The sequence below is a fragment of the Pelophylax lessonae genome (genome assembly GCF_965119305.1).
Source record: "Pelophylax lessonae genome assembly, chromosome: 7".
NCBI lineage: Eukaryota > Metazoa > Chordata > Amphibia > Anura > Ranidae > Pelophylax > Pelophylax lessonae.
In genome coordinates, this window is record NC_138774.1 from 171,539,439 (window position 1) to 171,560,510 (window position 21,072).

The 21,072-nt window shown below is 44.2% G+C and overlaps 1 protein-coding gene across 1 annotated transcript in view; it reads right to left on the bottom strand.

Moving 5' to 3' along the window:
* The window catches only part of LOC309560700 (ligand of Numb protein X 2-like), a 108,970-nt gene extending 88,129 nt beyond the window's left edge, over nt 1–20,841 (bottom strand). Inside the window, exons 1-2 of the mRNA XM_082264324.1 lie at nt 20,773–20,841; nt 1,456–1,507 (exon numbers count right to left, since the gene is read on the bottom strand). The gene's annotated coding sequence lies outside the window, so the exon portion shown is untranslated. The remainder of the gene's footprint in view (nt 1–1,455; nt 1,508–20,772) is intronic.
* Nucleotides 20,842–21,072: the final 231 nt, after the last annotated feature.

The following is a 21,072-nucleotide window of genomic DNA, read 5'->3' on the forward strand; positions in this document are numbered from 1 at the left end:
GGGGTGTCGTTAACATTTCATTGACACCCCCTGCGTATCGCATATGGCAGTGTGAACCGCCAGATGTGCGTTTGCGATGCGGGAACAGGCTGCAAATTCGCAGCCTTCCCGCATCGCACAAGTGTGACCCGGCACTAAAAGACGCAGCAAAACTTGCATTTTTAACGTGGCATTCTGAAGCGAACACTGCTGCCATTTTTCTAACGTCCAGTGTGCACAAGGCCTAAATGTGTTTTTATTTCTCTCTGTTTTAGTTGGGGTGAATTTCCAGTCAGAAAGTAGAGAGATTCTCCAATGCTTTCTGTCCCGAGTTCATGGACATCTCCCAAATGGAGACAAAAACAGCGATAAAAACTGAAGGTGTCGCCCTAACCAAGATAAAACAGCCAAGAAGAAACTGACATTTTTTCTAGAACTGTGAAAAGAATTAGATTAGGTATTAGATACAAGTCCCAGTTCTGTGTCTACTGATGCTCCAAAATGTAACCTAATGAAATAGCTTTACTACCGAACTCCATGTGGTGCATTGTTTTATAATTTAAAGTGCCCCGGTATTCATCTCATGCCAGTAGAATATCTGCTAGAAAGTGGAGATGTGGCAGCTTTTCAATACTGCAGCCACTGGAAAGGCAAATATTTTGCTTCTTTTTGGTGTTATGAGTAGAAGTAAAGGGCCATACACACAGGCCGAATATCGGATAACATGAGCCGGGTCAATAGAATCCAGACGTCATTTTGCCCTTGTATACAGTACCAGGTTTGTCAGAAGCCGGCTGTTGGGGCTGCTTCTGTTAAAGGGGCATGACCAAAAAAGATCTGCCAATTGGCATCCGATAAGCACTCTCTGCCAATGGCTTTTTTTTAGGGTTGCAGCGGCACTTAAAGGAATTGTCAAAAACTGTGTTTTTGTTTTTTTGTACCCCATACTTAAGGGGGATTCCAGATTCTGATAGGTCCCCTGCCCGCAGAACCCCACAACCACCAGCTAAGGTTGTGGGGAAGAGGCCCTTGTGCCCATTAACATGGGGGCAAGGTGCTTTGGGGAGGGTGGCTCCCCTACCTGAAAGCATCCCTCCTATGTTGAGGGAATGTGACCTGGTATGATTCAAGGAGTGGTGGGGGGGGGGGGGGGCGACAGCGTTTTTAGTGTGGGACCCCCTACACTGTTTTGTTCTCAAATTTTTCTGCAGGAAATTTTTTTGGTTTACATTCAGCTGTCAGCTGATCCCGCTGACAGCTGATGACTCGATGGTCGTTAGGGATGCTGCAGCTACTGGCTTTGGAATTTCACAGTGAAAACGGACAGGAAATTCGGAGAGGATATGTGTGAACCTAGCCTTAGTCACATATAATTAAAAAAAAAAAAAAAAAAAAAAAAAAAAAAGAAAACATTTATGTTACAGTGGTAATAATTGAAAATGTGTCCTCATGAAAAGAGGTTTATGACTGACATACCTTTCTAAGTGGTAATCATGCATCCCTAGATGTCACATGGTGATACATGTTGCTGTAATAAAAAAAAAAAAAGAAAGAAAGGTGAACTTATGATGAGAACTTACTATCACATTCATCTTTGCACATAAAGAAAGGGAAGCATCTATTCCATATCTGCAACCGGTCTCATTTACCAGACTGCTTTAACCACTTGCCTACTGGGCACTTTTACACCCTTCCTGCCAGGGCCAATTTTCAAGGCTGTTGCACTGTGGGTACAGTGTTTCATGACCACGCAATTGTCATTCAAATAAAGTTTTTATAATTTTTTTGTCAGACCGATAGAGCTTTCTTTGGTGGTATTTAGTCACCACTGGGGTTTTTATTTTTTACAAAACAAATGAAAAAAGACAAAGTTTCAAAAAAAAGTTTTTTTCCCTGTCATAACATTTTGTAAATAAGTAAATTTCTCTTTCACTAATGTGCGCTGATGAGGCTGCACTAATAGCCATTGGGCACTAATGTGACTATGCTGATGAGGTGGCACTGATTGGCACTGTTGGGGTTACACTGATAATCAGGACACTGATTGGCAGTAAAGAAAGGACTCCCTGGAGCCGCATATCAATGCTGTCCCAAAACTAGCTATGAATGGCAACCTCAGCCGGGACTCTGACCAGGCTACGCCCTCAATGCGTTTCACTCTGCCCCTTGTTAAAGAACCACCGTGAATGGCTCTTTACCACTATCTGTGATCAGCTGCGTTCAAAGGATGCAGCGATTACAAATCACTGCCGATGCACGCCGCAGAGAGCACGCAGACAGTGCAGGCACATCATATGACGGCCTCCCGGGAACAAGATAATATAGGAAACAAAACTGTATTTGCATTCCTAAATATTAGAATGTATCAGACAGATACATTCCAAGATCTGACTTGGGCAAGAGGATAAGGACCATTCAAAGTATCTACTAATCCGTTAGTAAACTTTGTACCATTTTCCATAGAAACACTTTTACACAGCCAGGAAACTCTTCATCTACTGTATATAAAAAGGGTTTATTCATAAGACCTGGAGAAAATCATCCAGGACAAGGGTTCACATTTTTCACTGATAGACAGCTGCAGCCACTGAGCAGTGTCTTCTGACTTCTGAGAGCCGCAAGTCCACTGGCACAATACAATGTCTTGGAAGGGGGGTCAAATTCCTTAATACACCTTGTTTGTATGGATAAAAGAAGCTGGAGGATAGAGGAAAAAATTCTGTATGGCCAGCTTAAAGAGATTGTAAAGGTTTTTCTTTGTTAACAACATACATCTCTGTACTTACCTGTTTTGGGCAATGGCATTGCACAGAGCAGCCGCAAACCTCCTTTTCTTGGGTCGTCTGCTAGCACTCCTGGCCCCTTCTCTCTGTCCAGTGGCCCCATGGGAAGCCGCTTCCCATGGAGGCACTTGTACATGTTCACTCCTAAGCCCCGCTGCTGCATCCCTTGACACAGACACTGGGATTCCGCCCTGCCTCATTGTCACTGGCTTTAAGAGCAGCAGGAGCCAATGGCTCACAGTGCCCCCCGCAAAGCCAGTGAAACCCGAAGTTAGGAGAGAGAAGAGCTGCAGACGTGCACAGCGCTGGACCGAAAGGAGGGCTCAGGTAAGTAAAAGGGGGTGAGGGGGGGATGCTGATACCTAAAAAAAAATTTAGCTCAATGCAAGGAATGCATTAGGCTAAAAAATGTTTAGGCTTTAGAACCACTTTAAGCAAAGAGATGACCTCATTAGCATACTGATTCTCCTTCACTGTCCATCCAACAGGCTACAGTAGAGAAAAATGAAATCACCAGCATGGCTTTGATGTTTGGCAGGGTTAGTTAAATCCCAAAACTGGCCAGACAGAATTCTAAATTTCACAGGTGAAGTAGACCACATGTATGCCATACATATTTACATACTTAGTTGGGTTTAAAAAGTCCACCTAGTTCAATGAACTGTGTATTCCAGCTGTTTGCCTGGATTACAACTTTATATATTTTGTAAAACTAGAATATTTTCAACATGAAGGAGGTTACAAAACCATTTTTTAAACAATCTTTTTTTTTACAACATTTATATTCAACACCTGTGCAGTGCAATAGTGATCCAAAATCACTTGTTCAGCCAAGCCCCAAGAAGAGTGCATTCAGTGTTACTGTGATGTTAAGCCAACCACAGATGGTTTGAAGGAATAAAGCACACTAGAGTGCATAAGCAGGACACACTGTGCTACCTTAAAGCAATATACTTACAGCAAACTTTACTAGGGACAAATTGTTTAAATCACCCAGGTAATGCACTATAGCGTGCTTTATTCTTTGCATATACGGGGTTGCCTGTTAGTACTGGACCGGATGGAGTGGCGAAAGGCCGCTCTTGGGAGAAAGCTGCTATACCTGCATTGTTGCTTTTTGAATGAAGTGGCTGCCAACATCTGGCAGATGACAAGCGCATGTGACCTCCAAGTTTCGGAGGTCATATTTTTTTGGTAAGCAGATGGAGTGTGCTCTGTCTGTGTGATGGTACACTGAAGTCAGTGCAAACAGGGGATCTGCATGTTTATCACAGTACAATGTTATTGGACTTTCTGTATGAAATGTATGTTTTATGCATACAATTTATTGTACAAGCACTTTGGAATGTATGTATATTAATTATTCTCGATATCTATCACCTTGCAGTTTAGGTACTTTCGCACGAGCAGTCCAATCTGGTCTGCCTGTCAATTTTTCAAGCAGACCTGATTGGACCCTCCATTCTCCTCTATGGAGCAGCAGGTGTAAACAGACGTGTGTCTGTTTACACCTGCCTATTTCCAATCGTATCCAGTCCGCTAAAAATAAACAGATCTGTTCCCCCTCCATCTAGGCCAGTGTCTTCAAACTACGGCCCTCCAGTTGTTCAGGAACTACAATTCCAATCATGCCTAGTCATGGCTGTGAATGTCAGAGTTTTACAATGTCTCACGGGATGTGTAGTTCCGTGACAGCTGGGGGGGGGGGGGGGCGCGTAGTTTGAGGATCCCTGATTTAGGCAGATCGGATCAGAGGGTAGTAGGATATAAACGGAGAGCAGACAGTTACATCCGACCGCCCATAGAGCAGAGCAGGCTGCATCCCTGCCCACTCTGCATCAACTGAGCAGACAGGGACATGCCATTCACCCACTCTGCTCAGGTCAGTGGACAGATCACCTATTGAGCAAAGAGGAATCCACCTCGTGTGAAAGGGCCCTTTTTGTTGAGGTCTTCTGTTTTGTCCCCATCTCCTTTGCGCTGTCCCCAAGTAGCTTCTTTAACTGCCCCCTTCTGTCCCCATCTCCCCTTCTTTGTCCTCATCTGTTCGCCTCTAAGGGGTCACCATGATGTACATGCACTAGGCTGTATAATAAGCAGCACAGACGATCATACATAATACCTTTCACTGAGGGTCATCTGTTCCATTCTGACTCCTGTGCCTGCTGGCCCCTCTCCCTGGTCTCCCTCTACCCCTTCTCCGGTCTTACTCGGCTCCACTCCAAGCTCCCCCTCATCTCACTTGCCCCCAATTCAGCTGCATTTGTCTCTGTGCTGGACTGGAGGTGGTATTCTGTGGTAGGGGACTGTTCATAGAAGGGGCTGTTGGGAGAAAAGGGGGTGTTTGGAAATGAAAGGTCATCATCTGCTCTGCATCTGAGAGAGAAGAGGAGGAGTAGGGGGTCAGGAGAGCAGATGGAAGTGTGTGGAGGCAGCAGCTGCAGTTTTCAGCACCGGGTGCTGCTGTGCTAAGCTAAGTAAAGCTGCAAGCAGGGCCAGTGCCAGCATAGGCACTTCTTGAGGAACCCCTTGCTTTAGCTCCCTCCCTCTCCTGGCACCCTAAGGCGGTCGCCTCGGCTGCCTTATGTTGGCACCGACTCTGGTTGCAAGAAAGAAATAAAATCACTCCGTCTATGGCCAGCCAATCCCCAATTAGTGGGGATTATGTTGAAGACTGTTAATGAACATTGAATCCAATTCGTATTAAATTGAAACTGATCACCATGAGTTTAGGAGCAGACTACCTAGCCCAATGATGACAAACCTTGGCACCCCAGATGTTTTGGAACTACATTTCCCATGATGCTCATGTACTCTGCAATGTAGTGGAGCATCATGGGAAATGTAGTTCCAAAGCATCAAGGGTGCCAAGGTTCGCTATCACTGACCTAGACCATATTATATATATATATATATATATATATATATATATATATATATATATATATATATATATATATATATATATATATATATATAACCATATAATATTTCCGACATAGGATATCAGCTACATCTACTCACTTATAAGAAGCTAAGCACTGTATGTACAATACAGGTGAAGGTACAGCTGGTGGTGTGTTAATGAAGCTGACAGCAAGCACCTATATGAGCACACACTCCTATAACCAATATAAAGTATTAGTGCTTCTCAAAAACGAACACTCCAAATAATCCCCAGAACTTGATGATGGATTTATGATTATATTTCATAGCATGGTAAGAGCAAGTTAGAACAGTTTGTGTTCCCTTGGGATGGATAGGTAGTTGGACACACCAAACGCATTCATTCTTGGACAGAAAGAGAATTAAAAATAGATCAGGGTGTCACACCCTCTCCAGGTAATTAACACACACACTGTGGCGTACAAAGACACAAGGAATAAATGAAGGCTTTCTGCAACGTGTGATGGAGATCTGAGTAGTGTACACGTGGCCAGGAACCTGCTACAAACCCTTCTAATTCATCCACTAATTCTATCATTAGACATAATATATGTAAGAGGACCAATACAAGACTGGGGCCTGTTTTAAAACAGAAGCTGTTTACAAGCACAGCTGCATACTGTAGCGGCTAAAATCTGAGGAGTGTTGGATTGGTGTGGACGAGTTGGGTTGGTGTGGACGAGTATACAAGGTCTGTCTGAAAAAGTCCAGGGTTTGTAACGAGAACATCGATGTAACCTGGCAACCATAGAAAGTGGACTGGAATGTGTGAACAATGACGACTTCACTGTACTAGTCAGTCGGGGCGCTAGATGACATTGAGTGAGCATGTCTACTGTGTGGCCATTGCATTCAAAATGACTGAGCCAGCAGAGCAATGACTCTGCAAGAAATTTTGCATTAGGCTTGAACATTCCTCCACCAAAACCATACGAACGATTCAGAAGGCTTTTGGGGACGATGCAATAGGTGCAGCACAAATAAAAGTGCGGCAAAATGCTTCAAGGAAGGTTGACAATCTGTTTCAAGTGATCCACGTTGTGGAAGGCCTGCAACAAGCAGAACACCTGAGAGTGTTCAACATGTATGGGCTGCAATCGACAAAGATCAGCGACTGACAGTCCAAGAACTAGAAGTTGATCTGGGGATTCCAAAAACTGCTGTATCTGAGGTTTAGACACAAGATCTTGTAGAAGAGACGCTGGGAGAGCTGTGTGAGGTCCCAAGGTGTCTACTTTGAAGGCAACTGAGGAGCCATTGTCCTATGTACAGTGTTTCTTGTACCTTGCATCTTCTTCAATAAAAAGGTCTCTACTTTTCATATTACATGGCTGGATACTTTCTGGGCAGACCTTGTATACCGGTTTATATTCCTTTAACCACTTAAGCCCCGGAAGATTTTACCCCCTTCCTGACCAGGGCCTATTTTGCGATTCGGCACTGCGTGACTTTAATGGACAATTGCGCAGTCGTGCGACGCTGTACCCAAATGAAATTGATGTCCTTTTTTTCCCCACAAACAGAGCTTTCTTTTGGTGGTATTTGATCACCTGTGCGATTTTTTGATCATGCGCTATAAACAAAAAAAGAGCGTCAATTTTGCAAAAATAACATTTTCTATATGAAATTCCCCCAAAAAATTTAAAAAACAAAAATTTTTAACATTTTCGGCCAATTTGTTTTATGCTACATATGTTTTGTAAAAAAAAAAAAAAAAAAGCGTATTTTGATTGCTTTGCGCAAAAGTTATCGCGTTTACTAACAAAGGGAAAGATTTTTGTCATTTTTGTTGTTTTTTTTTTTTTAACGCGTAATGGCGGCGATCTGCGATTTTTTTTGCGGTACTGCGACATTGCGGCGGACAGATCGGACCCTTGACTGACATTTTTGACAGTTTTGGGGTTACCAGTGACATTTCTACAGTAATCAGTGCTATACATATGCACGATTACTGTAGAATTACACTGGCAGTGAAGGGGTTAACTTTTTTTGAGAGGGAGGGGTTATGTGTGTCCCTAGGGGCGTGATTCTAACTGTGATTGGCTGTGGCTTGAGGTGTAGAAACAGTGATCAACGGTCCTACATAGTAGAACCGTATGATCTCCATTCTTACACAGGGGAGAATGACAGGCGGCTTGTTTACATCAGCCGCCTGCCTTTCTCCCTCTGCACCGACGATCCCCGAGTGACCGGCGGATATCTGGTCCGCTGGTCACACGCGCGGGGAGGTCCGGGGGGGCGCGCGCGCTCGCTCCCTAGACCCTCACAGGCTAGCGACGTAGTACTACGTCGCCCTGCCTGCGAGGGGCTGACTGCCGACGTAAATAGTCGTGCGGCAGTCGGCAAGTGGTTAAAGTAGGGGTCTCCAAACTATGGTCCTCCAGTTGTTCAGGAACTACAATTCCCATCTTGCCTATTCATGTCTGTGAATGTCAGAGTTTTACAAGGCCTTATGGGAGGTGTAGTTCCGCAACAGCTGGAGGGCCATAGTTTGGGGATCCCTGCTTTAAAGGAAACTGGAAAAGGAATCACAGGAGCTGCCATGACAAGTGTATTTTTTAGGAGAAGATGCCAGTTCTGGGGTGGAGGTTACCCTTGTCCTTGCTTCACTTATTTCTTATCCAAAAAAGAAAGCAACCACTGAAACATCATGGGAATGGAATATGCAAATACACTTCTGGCTACCAAGTCATGATGCAAGGATAAAGATAACATCCAACATCTATAAAATACTGAAAGTCAACAACGCTGCACTCATTTCTATCCATGCGGCGCAAAGCAACAGGTTTGCTTTATTGTGTATCTAAACCCCAAAACTACATTTTTTATTTTGCAGCCTTCTAGTCCTTGGATGAGATATCTGCATTTGTTTTCTTTTTTCAGGCTCTTTTCCCTTTACCTTGCAATCCTGTGACTGGCATTTCTTGTTTCTGTAGCTATAACTCCCAACTGTCCCTGATTTCCAGGGACTGTCCCTGATTTGGAACAAAGTTCCTCTGTCCCTCTTTTGTCCTCATTTGTCTCTCATTTTGGTCTTTTCTATATAGTTGTATATAAAATGAACTATTTCACTTTCAAAAAGTGTTTCCCAGTGCTAAACCTTTCATCCATTTTCTAAATTGCTGATTTGTAAATTTCAAAAGCCAATATAAAGGAATAGTAGTGATAAAAAGAAAAGCACTTGTGGGGTAACTATTTTTTTTGTATAATTCTCCTTTAAGGGGGAGTGGCAGGGGATGTGTCCTATGCCTGCATATGTTTTCTAATAGGTGTCCCTTTTTCCCCATCTCAAAAAGTTGGGAGATATGCTGTAAGCTATGAAGGCCATAGTTGTCACATAGGCTATACTTTAAATATGTCTGCCTGTTCAGCTCTATTACACAATGGTGACGGGGATCAGTAGTTCACAGAAGAGACAATGGTTTTTCTTGCACTTCAGCTCACAGGCAGTGACCAGGACATGTCATTTCTGGAAAGAACAGGAATTTTCTGTTCTTAACTTGCTAATTGCCTGAACAATGAAACCGAATGCAGCCAGGTAGGAAGAGAGTCATCAACCATGTGTTAACTCCAATAGTGACTTAGAATTGGCACATGGCCTTCTGTCCCTGCTACCAGTGGCTGAGCAGAGCAGAAGGAGAGCAAAGAGAAGGTGAGTATATGCTGCTGGGTAGGAGGCAACAAAACAAACCTGGCTATTTATCCTGAAAAAAAAACAATTTAGTAGATTTCTGTAATACAGGTAGGGACTGGTACTGTAAGTGCTGGATTTTTTTCCCCCCCTTTACAAAGTACCCCAATTAACCACTAAGAAATAAAAGGGACACCAGATAGCTAGTGACCACCACAGCGGGGGGAAAGAGGTTATAGTTTCAGCCCACCCCCCATCATCAATGGGGCGGCTTGGAATTCGATTTTCACAGTCAGCCACTACTGACTATCAATACTTCCAACCAAACTGTTTATTGACTCAACAGTTGTTGATTGCCTTTAAAGTGGTTCTAAAGGAAACATTTTTTTTTTCTTTTTACCTTAACCACTTACCCATTGGGCACTTAAACCCTCTTCCTAACCAGACCAATTTTCAGCTTTCAGTGCTCTCACATTTTGAATGACAATTACTCACTGATGCAACACTGTACCCATATGAAATTTTCATATTTTTTTTTTCACACAAATTAAGCTTTCTTTTGGTGGTATTTAATCATCATTATTTGCGCTATAAATGAAAAAAGACTGAAGATTTTGTAAAAAAAAAAAAAAAAGCATTTTTCTTTGTTTCAGTTTTAAAATTTTGCAAATTTAGTCATTTTTCTTCATAAATTTTGGCCAAAAGTTATACTGCTACATATCTTTGGTACAAAAAACCCAAATAAGTGTATATTATTTGGTCTTTGTGAAGGTTATAAAGTCTACAAGCTATGGTGCCAATCATTGAAAATGGATCACACCTGATGTACTGAATGCCTAGCTCATTTCTTGAGACCCTAACAAGCCAGGACAGTACAAATACCCCCCAAATTACTCCTTTTTGGTAAGTAGACATTCCAAGGTATTTAATAAGAGGCATAGTGAGTTTTTTGAAATTCTAATTTTTTTTCCCACAATTCTTTGCAAAATTATTATTTTTTTTTCACAAAATTGTTATTTTACCAAGTTATTTCTCACACACTGTATAGGCATACTTGCAACTACACGCCAAAATACATTATGCTACTCCTCCTGAGTATGGCGAGACCTTTACACAGCCTGACCACATAAAGAGGCCCAACATCCATGCAGTACCTCCAGGCGTTCTAGGAGCCTAAATTACACATATAATTTCCTGACAACCTATCACAATTTTGAAGGCCCTGGAGCACAAGGACAATGGAAATGCCCACAAAATGACCCCATTTTGGAAAGCAAACACCCTAACACATAATCTAGGAGGCATTAGGAGTCTTTTGAACATGTTATTTTTTTCCACAAGTTTTGGAAAATGTGGAAAGAAAATAAAATACACCTTTTTTTTTTTTTTTTTTTTTTTACAAAGTTGTCCATTTATAAAGATATTTCTAACAAATAGCATGTACATAGCAAAAATGACACCCTAAAATATACTATGCTACTCCCCCCAAGTATGGCGATGCCACATATGAGACTTTTACACAGCCTGACCACATAGAGGCCCAACATCCAGGGAGCACCATCATTTCAGGGCACTGATGAGCACTGACGTGGCACGGATGGGCCATGACTGTGGCACGATTAAGGCACAATTGAGGCATGGAGGAGGCAGGTGTGAGCAGTGCTGCAGCCTCCCCTCCTCTCCTCACGTGCTGTACCAATCGCTGTGTACAGCGTGCAAGGAGAGAACAGAACCAGACATGCGTCGGTTTGTTGACAACTGAACGCTCTGTCATTGGATGGAGCAATCACATGGTAAAGGGCCGCTGTCATTGGCCCTTTACCATGATCCATGATGCGCCGGGTCCTGTGGAAGCGCTATTCTGGGAGGACATCATTGTACGCCCTGCCAGAAAAAGGCAACCATGCTGTAGCCGTCATTTGGCTATGGCCCGGTCAGCAAGTGGTTAAAGTAGAACTACAAGCAAAACTTTTTCTCATATTTGGTTCGAGTAACCACCGTGAGATTTATTTTTGCTCTCTTTGTCTCAGTGGGGAGATTTACCTTCACTTCCTGTCCCATAGCCAAAACAGGAAGTGTGAAGAAATCTCAAATTAAGAGAACCTCGAGGTCCCCCAGGTCAGCAGAACTAGCGTCCCCATTGGAAGAATTTCCCTCTATTACTTTTCGGGGGACAACCTAAAATGTGGGATTTTCTTTTCACTTTCACCTTTAAAGATAACCCTGTGAGGAGGGTGCAGGGCCAGGCTGAGCCAAGCTTAATGTGTCTATAGAGCAGGGGTGGATCCTTCTGTGCGGCCCGCACACTCGTTGCGATCCGCCCCCCCCCCGTGTCAGAAGGAGCCGATGGCTCCATTCTGACACTGAATCTCCGAAAAGGGTGGACCCGAGGCGCAGAGCAGTGCGCCTCGAGCCCGCCCATTTGTGTGACAATAGCGAATGAAAATTCGCTACTGTCTCACGGACCCTCCTCCTCCTTGGCCAATGTCACTGGCCGAGGAGGAGGCGGGACGCGGGAGGACTCGAAGACCGCGGGGACTGAAGAGAGGAAGCCGCCGCTACAACAGGTAAGTCAAGCGCACTGGGGCTTGGCACGCTGTTCACTCTGCATTGTGGTCACTCACTCCGCATTGAAAGGGGGGCACGCTGTGGTCACTCCGCTTTGAAAGGGGGGCACGCTGTGGTCACTCCGCTTTGAAAGGGGGGCACGCTGTGGTCACTCCGCATTGAAAGGGGGGCACGCTGTGGTCACTCCGCATTGAAAGGGGGGCACGCTGTGGTCACTCCGCATTGAAAGGGGGGCACGCTGTGGTCACTCCGCATTGAAAGGGGGGCACGCTATACCTTGATTACTGAAGGCCCCTTTCACACTTGAGTGACCTCAAAGTCACGCAATTTTTTACAGCGTTTTTTGCCTATTACATTTATGCATACATTTTGTACGGCCCCCGAATGATGTTACAAAAATCCAAATGGCCCTTGGATGAAAAAAGGTTCCCCACCCCTGCTATAGAGGCACACAGCCTGGCTCAGAAAACAGGCTCACACAAGTTTCCTGTTAGAAAACAACTTGCTATGGGGCTATTGGAGAAGAGGAGTAACAGAGAGCGCCAGCGGGGGACCCCAGAAAAAAGGATGTTTTTAATTTTAGGGGCAACAAAACAAAGGTTTAGAACCACTTTTTTTGCGATTTAGCACTGCGCTACCTGATGGTATTCTATTACCACTGGGTTTTTTTTATTTTTTACGATATACACGGAAAAAAAAAAAAAAAAAACTTTTTTTACTTTCTGCTATAAAACCTATCCAATAAAAAAAAAAAAAAAAAAAAAAAAAAAATTCTGGCCAAAATGTATTCTGCTACTCTGATTTAAAAAAAATACCAATAAGTGTATATTGATTGGTTTGCGTGAAAGTTAGAGCACCTACAAACTATGGGACATATACTGGAATTTTTTTTTAATATATACCACTAACGAAAGCAATCAGCAACTTATAATAGGATTGCGATAGTGCGGCGGGCAATCTAAATCTGGCGCTGGGAGCCACCTAACTGCCACTCTTATCACCAGTGACATTAATACAGTGATCATATTATACACTGTCACTGTATTAACTGACACTGGCTGGGAAGGTGTTACGTTCTAGGGCAATCAAAGGGTTAAATGTGTACCTAAATATGTGTAAAGTGTGCTGCTTCCTCTGTACAGAGCTCTGTGTTGTTTATCAACACAGAGCTCTGGGCTGTGATTGCACACAGCTAATCAGCAGGTCCTGACCATGAAATCGACCAGGACTTGCCAACAGGCTCCTGCTGTGTACAATCACAGCCAGTGTCGGATGGGGGGGGGGCACGGATGACCGCACTGTAAACCCAGAAGTAGTCAGCGACATACGGGTACTTCGCTTTGCCTACAGCAGCTGCTCGTGGTTGAGGTAGGCTGAAAAGCATACAGAATAGAAGAGGTTTTAGTTTTTTTAAGACTGTGCTGAATGTTGTACATGTCAGTTTGGCTTCTGTTTTTTTTTATGTTTGGTAGTAAAATGGGGACCTACACAATATTAGGTGGGTAGTCATAAAGTTATGGCTGATTGGTGTATATTCGAGTACAAGTCTAATCAGCCATTCACTTCTATGGCCAGCTGTACATGTCACCTATTACTCCCCAGGTGGGGAAAAATGCTGGGATCTTACATGATTGCATTTTTTAGCTTTAAACCATCCAAGTGAATGAGATATAGTGCCAGTTCACATATATGCCATGTCAGACATTGCATGTGATTCACACCGCACTGCTGTGCAAATCACATACAATATAGGTGATGCAAATTCAGCTATGCAGATTGTATGGCTGAATTTGCATTGCATTCGGTCCAAATTCGCACAGTACCTTTGTTTGGTTCGCTCCAGAATCGGATCGCATAGGTGTACACCTATGCGATCCAATTCCTGGCTGAACTGACTGCGATATGCAAACTGATCTGGGGGTGTGGTTAACTTTGTATTGACACTCCCAGCAGTTCACATATTGCAGTGTGAACTGCCTGCGAGTCGGGTGCGATGTGGGAACCCGCAGTGGATTTGCAGGGTTCCTGCATCACACGAATGTGAACCGGCACTCAAAGGACAAGATGTGAAGAGAAATCTTCCCAAGGAGACACAGATGACAAAAAAGAAAAGAAAAAACTGATGTGGTTCTAACAATTTCCTATTTTATACAAAACTAAAAACGTTTTGGTTTTACAAACTATAGAGGAGACAATAGGCACTCCTGGTGCCAATATCCATTTGGAAATGAAGAACACCTTTAGCTCCAGGGAAAATGTAACATAGAACTGTTCCTGACATAAAAGACAGGTGTCCTGGCAGAAATGCATATTCCTGTCTCCACACAAACTATATACATGCCAGGATCTCCCTACCTGTGTATAGCCCCGCCCCCTTGAGGGTGGCTGGATTTCTCACCTTTTTGGGTCCCCTGGGTTACCGATAGAAACTCCATGCAGAATCTTATCACTTTCTGGCTCAGTCAATGAACAATCTAGGGGTTGTTGTTTTTGTTTTATTTTATATGGAGATGGGAGAAGGGATTAGTGGGATACTCCAACACTTGAACTATTCACAACACTGAGGACTTCTATCTGAGAATGCGGCTTCATCCTGCCACTAGATGAATCTGAAGTAATGTTCTTTAGCATTCATCTTCAGGGTACTCCCCTAGTACCCCCTTTCTATCTACCAGCTGACACCCGTCCTCTGACTACTATACTCCGGGGTGGCCCCCTTCCTGGTCAGGCCAGTAGACACGATCCCCTGTACTCACGATACTGCTCTTCAGGTTCTCCAGTGTCTCAACTCCTCCTAGTCAGCTCTCCTGGACATCTGGGTTCAGCTCCACACGTCTGGCTCACCAGGCCGACTGCTTGTGACCATACACCAACCACTGCATTAGAGGAGGCAGCCGCCACCCTCCTTCCGGGACTCTGCTCACCAGCCAAAGACCTCACAGAACATGTGCTCCTGGCTTTTATACTACACCCCACAATGCATCAAGACAGCAGTCTGTGCCAATCCCTGGGGCTGTATCAAAGCCTGTGTTTTCATTGGCCAGGTTTTCTCCACTGTCTAATGTGCCTCCCCATTGGACCAGTGGGGACACTCCCTCAGACCACATGAATCACACACTGAGCACATTGAGCAGACCTAACTCACAGATCCTGTTCCCTGTTAAGCAGAGAGAATATAGAATTTACCTGCTGCTCCTCTGATAGGCAGACAGAGCCAACAACTATACTCACTCTCTAGCACTTACCTAGGAGGGTGCTACATGTACTATTATGTTCTGACAGTGGGGGTCTCTAATGACTGACGTCTATTAATTAGACGGGTACACACAGATGAAAATGTGTCCGGTTCAGCAGGATCTGGATATTTCAATACGCATATACTTGGTTTTACTCTATCCAATGTGAAAAAAAAAAAAAAAGTTTTACCTTTAGTTCTACCACTTTCCGCAAATCACATACCAGGTACGTCATTGTGCTTCAAGTGGTTGTACCGGAGCGATGTATGTGGCTGCAGGAGGGGACGTCCCCCCCACCCCCCTCTGTCTTCCGCTGCTCTCCTGCCCCGCCAGGAGACCCGAGCCAACAGCAGGCACATCCACCAGCTGACCAGAGAGCCCAACAAAGCCAGGATTGGTGTTGATGGACCGTTCGTAATGTTAACCTGGAACGATGACATGACACCACTTCCGGTTTGCCCGGATGTTTTTGGCGCCATTTTCAAATATTGAAAAGCATTCAAAAATACCGATCTGTGTGTTTTTGAATGCTTTTAAGTGCAGAGAAAGGATTTGGGGTCTCATTGACCCCAGATCCCTCTGTAAACAGTACTGGTCACAAGGATTCATTCATTGTGACAGCAATAAAAGTGATCAAAAAAAGAAAAATATTTAGCAACAGTGTAAAAATAAAAAAAAAATTTAATAAATGAATTAAAAATGTAAAAAGTGTCCCTGTCCCCCCATGCTCACACGCAAAGGTGAATGAATGCGTTGGTCCCACACACAGCGATCGTCCCACACATGCAAGGTATCATCATGAACGTCAGATCATGGGCTGCAATTGTAGCACCAGACCTCCTCTGTAAATCTAAAGTGGTAACCTGTAAAAGCTTTTAAAGCATCGCCTATGGATATTAATATTTACATCATTTGTCGCCGCTGCACGGGCGTGCGCAATTTTAAAGCACAACATGTTTAGTATCTATTTACTCGGCTTAACATCTTTTATATTTTGTGTTTTTTTACATTAAAATTCAAAAAAGGATTTTTCCCCCCCCCCCAATAAATTGCGTTAAAAAAACGCTGCGCATTAAAAAACCGCTGCGCAAATACCGTGCGACATAAAAAAATTGCAAAAGCCACCAATGTATTCTCTAGAGCAGGGATATGCAAACTGTGGCCTTACAGATGTTGCAGAACTACAAGTCCCATGAGGCATAGCAAGACTGACAGCCACAAGCATGACACCCAGAGGCAGAAGCATGATGGGACTTGTAGTTTTGCAACAGCTTGAGGGCCACAATTTGCATATCCCTGCTCTACAGAATACATTGGTGGCTTTTGCAATTTTTAGATAACAAAAAATATTTATATATATATATATATATATATATATATATATATATATATATATATATAATGTTTGGGGTTCTAAGATATTTTCTAGCAAAACAAAACTGATTGTTACTTGTAAACAAAAAGTGTCAGAAAAAGCCTGGTCTTCAAGTAGTTAAAATCAGAGCTCCACCCAAAAGGGGAAGCTCCGCTTGTTTGCGCCCCCCTCCACTGCCGCATTTGGCACCTTTTGGAGGGGGGAGAGCGGTAACCTGCTCCCACTTCCTGGTAAGATTGTCGCAAAGCAATCTACGTCATGTCCACCCCCCCCCCCCTCCGCTGCTTTCTGGGACCTGTGTCCCCCAGAAGACAGCGGGACCATTCAGTAAGTGCAGCGTGACTTGCGCATGCGCAGTAGGAAACTGCCTGTGAAGTCTGAAGGCTTCACTGCTGGTTTGCCTTACTTACAATGCCAGGACCTGCACTCAAAGCCGATGGATGAATTGTTTTGGGTGCAGACATGGCGGGATCCCTGGACAGGTAAGTGTCCTTATATTACAGGATTTGTAGCTGCTGACTTTTCATTTTTCCCCAGGCTGGAACTCCTCTTTCAGTAATCTGTAATCTGGTTTTGGTATCAATGTGTAATAAAAGTTAATGATTTATGGCAAATAAAAGCTGTAATATTCCTCATAATATACTACATATGTCTACAATTATAAAGAGAACCAATATCGATTTAAAGCTGGACTCCAGATAAATAGTAAGATGCACATATAAAATACATAAAGCAAAGCTGCCAAAAGATGTATTTTGTGTATCCAGTCCTGAGATTTACACAGCTTTGCCATGGTTCTATAACACTTACAAGTCTTGTCCTTCCCCCCAGCCTGGGATTGGACAGTGAAAAGAGAAGCAGCAGACTAATGAGCTCATCAGTCTGTCACTGCTCTCTCCCCCTATCAGCATGTAAGCACCTGAGTGCTTACATCCCCAGCCTGGGATTGGACAGTGAAAAGAGAAGCAGCAGACTAATGAGCTCATCGGTCTGTCACTGCTCTCTCCTCCTATCAGCATGTAAGCATCTGAGTGCTGCAGCACAACTAACAGGCTGCTTGTGCCGTTTCCCCCTCCCCCAGTCTAAGCTCTGTTGTACAAGGACGATACCAAGTCATTTTCAGGTAGTCACAGTTTGCATTTAGGCCTCATGCACCCAGACAGTGAGAGGCCATAAATAAAGTTCCAGGTGTTTGCCCGCACCTCGGATGTACAGCCCGCCATGTAAGTAAATGGCTGTATGGGGCTGGACTTTTGTAAAGCATCAACGTTTACCTGCACATGTGTGTACGGCGGTTTTCCCCGAATTGCAGACTTCTGTGTTCAGGTAATGCGCAGTACATGCATGTGATAGTGACAACACCCAGGAGGGTCTAGGCCCATGTAGAACACACTCCTAGGACCCTGAAGACACAGCTGGCTCCCTGATGACCTCACAAACAAGATGGCAGAATAGGAGCCAGAGTGCGACTTTGTGAGAGGTGCAGCTGGACAGCGATGGATTGGCTGCGTATACTGGTATAGCTCCATCCAACAGAGCAGATAAGAAGGGGTTAAAGTAAATAGCAAGTCCTTAAACCTCTTAACCACTTAAGCCCCGGAGGATTTTCCTGCTAAACGACCAGGGGGTATTTTGCGATTCGGCACTGCGTGACTTTAACGGACAATTGTGCGGTCGTGCGACGCTGTACCTAAACGAATTTGACGTCCTTTTTTTCCCACAAACAGAGCTTTCTTTTGGTGGTATTTGATCACCTGTGCGATTTTTACTTTTTGCGCTATAAACAAAAAAAGAGCGTACATTTTGCAAAAATAACAATATTTTTCACATTTTTTTTATATGAAATTCCCCCCAAAAAAAATGTAAAAAATCAAAATTTTTTTAAATTTTCAGCCAATTTGTTTTATGATACCTATGTTTGGTAAAAAAAAAAAAAAAAAAAAAAAAAAAAAAAAAAATCGCAAAAAGCGTATTTTGATTGGTTTGCGCAAAAGTTATCGCGTTTACTAACAAAGGGAAAGATTTTTGTCATTTTTGTTGTTTTTTTTTTTAACGTGTAATGGCGGCGATCTGCGATTTTTTTTGCGGTACTGCGACATTGCGGCGGACAGATCGGACCCTTGACTGACATTTTTGACACTTTTGGGGTTACCAGTGACATTTCTACAGTAATCAGTGCTATATATATGCACTGTTACTGTAAAAATACACTGGTAGTGAAGGGGTTAACTTTATTTGGGAGGGAGGGGCTGTGTGTGTCCCTAGGGGCGTGGTTTCTACTGTGATTGGCTGTGGCTTGAGCTGTAAGGACACTGATCAACGGATCTACATAGTAGATCCGTGTGATCAGTGTCTTTACACCGAGGAGAATGACAGGTGGCTTGTTTACACAAGCTGCCTGACATTCTCCCTCTCCCCCGACGATCGCCGAGTGACCGGCGGACATCGGGTCCGCTGGTCACACGCGCGGGGGGGGGGGGTCCGTGACCGCGCGGGAGCACGCCTCCGCGGGCGCGCGCTCGCTCCCCAGAGCCTCACAGGCGAGCGACGTAGACCTACGTCACTCTGCCTGTGAGGGGCTGACTGCCGCAGTAAATATACTGTGAGCAGTCGGCAAGCGGTTAAGGACTGCCCCAAGCAGATATACTGTGGCAGGGCAGCCCTCCTGCGCCAAATAACGTACCTGCGCGTGATTTCCTACAGTGGGTCTGGGACACACGCTGCTGGACACAGTAGGAGCCAATCAGCGTGGTCCAGGGGCTGCGACGTCCGCTGGGACCCGCCGATCGTTCTTAGGAGAGGCAGAACAGCGGTCTGCCTATGTAAACAAGGTAGACTGCCATTCTGTGAGAGGGATAGAGATCCTTTGTTTCTGCTGAGCGTCTTCCCACAGCCAAAACACCCCCCACAGTTAGAAAGCACTCCCTAGGAGCACACAACTCTTTGATCACCCCTTATGTTAACCCCTTCCCTGCCAGTGTCATGAGTAAATTGACAGTGCATATTTTTTTTTTTTTTGCACAGATCACTGTAGTAATGTCACTGGTCCCCAAAAAGTGTCAAGTGTCAGTTAGGTGTCTGATTTGTCCGCCGCAATATCGCAGTCCTGCTAAACGCCACTATTAGGCCTCATTCACATGGGCGTTCCGTATATCACCCCATCCGTTTGCGGGTGATATACGGACATAATGCGTGTCAATGGGATGTCAGCAGATGACCAAGCGCTGACATCCGATTTGCGTCCTTTCAGTTCTGTTCTGTTTTTTGGAACGGAACAGAACCCTATTTTTCCTCCATTTAAAAAACGGAAAGGAAGGAAAATCGGATGTCAGCGGTGTCATCCGCTGACATCCGCAATCCCCATAGACATACATTATGTCCGTATATCATCCGCAAACGGATGGGATGATATGCAGACATACGGAGCGGATGACACAAATGTCATCCGTGTCCATGGAAAAAAAAAAAAAAGTGCTGGAGCGGATCGCAATACGGTCCGCTCCGTGTGAAAGAGGCCTTACTAGTAAATAATAAAAAATGTAAATAAATAAAAATTCCATAAATATATCCCCTAGTTTGTAGCCACGATAACTTTTGAGCAAACCAATCAATATACACTTATTGGGATTTTTTTTTTTGTAGCAGAATACATATTGGCCTACATTATTGGAGAAATTAGATTTTTTTTACTGGATAAGTTTTATAGCATAAAGTAAAAATATTGTTTTTTTTCTTTTTCAAAATTGGTCTTCTTTTGTTTTTAGTGCAAAAAATAAAAAGCGCAGAGATGATCAACTACCAGCAAAAGAAAGTTCTATGTGTGGGGAATAAAAGGACATCAATTGTATTTGGGTACAGAGTCGCAAAATTGTAATTTGAAGCAACACAGTGCTGTACGGCAAAAAACAGCCTGGTCATGAAGAGGGGGGGGGGGGGGGGGGGTAAATCTTCCGGGGCTGAAGTAGTTAACTAAGACATCCCCCAACAAAGGATATATCCTCTCCAGAGGCTGTGGAACTACAAGTCCCAGTAGTGCTCCGAGGGAGATAGCATCGCTGAGTACACAATGAGGGCGGCTGAGGGGGTGAGCTGACACAAGGTAAGTGTTGAGCAGTGTGTACATACGGGGGGTGAGCTGACACAAGGTAAGTGTTGAGCAGTGTGTACATACCGGGGGGTGAGCTGACACAAGGTAAGTGTTGAGCAGTGTGTACATACCGGTGGGGGGTGGTCCGGCCGGGGAGAAGAGCTCACCTGGGGACTGCACAGCCGGGAACGTCGGAGGAGTCTCACCTGGGTGGAGAGGGAAGTGAGTCAGAGGGGGCGGGGCGGACAGGTAAGACGACACCGGAGAGCCAGGCGGACATTGGTCTTTGTACATTTCATCGTGTCCTCCTAGTCAGTGTGCATGACAACGACAACACATCCATCCATCCAATGGGATCCTAATCTTTACTCCCAGTCCTGGAGGGGGTTCCTGGTCACCTCCCCCGTTCATACAGGAACATTTATCACATTAGCTAGAAGACTGCTCTTTAATCTAGATTATTAAAA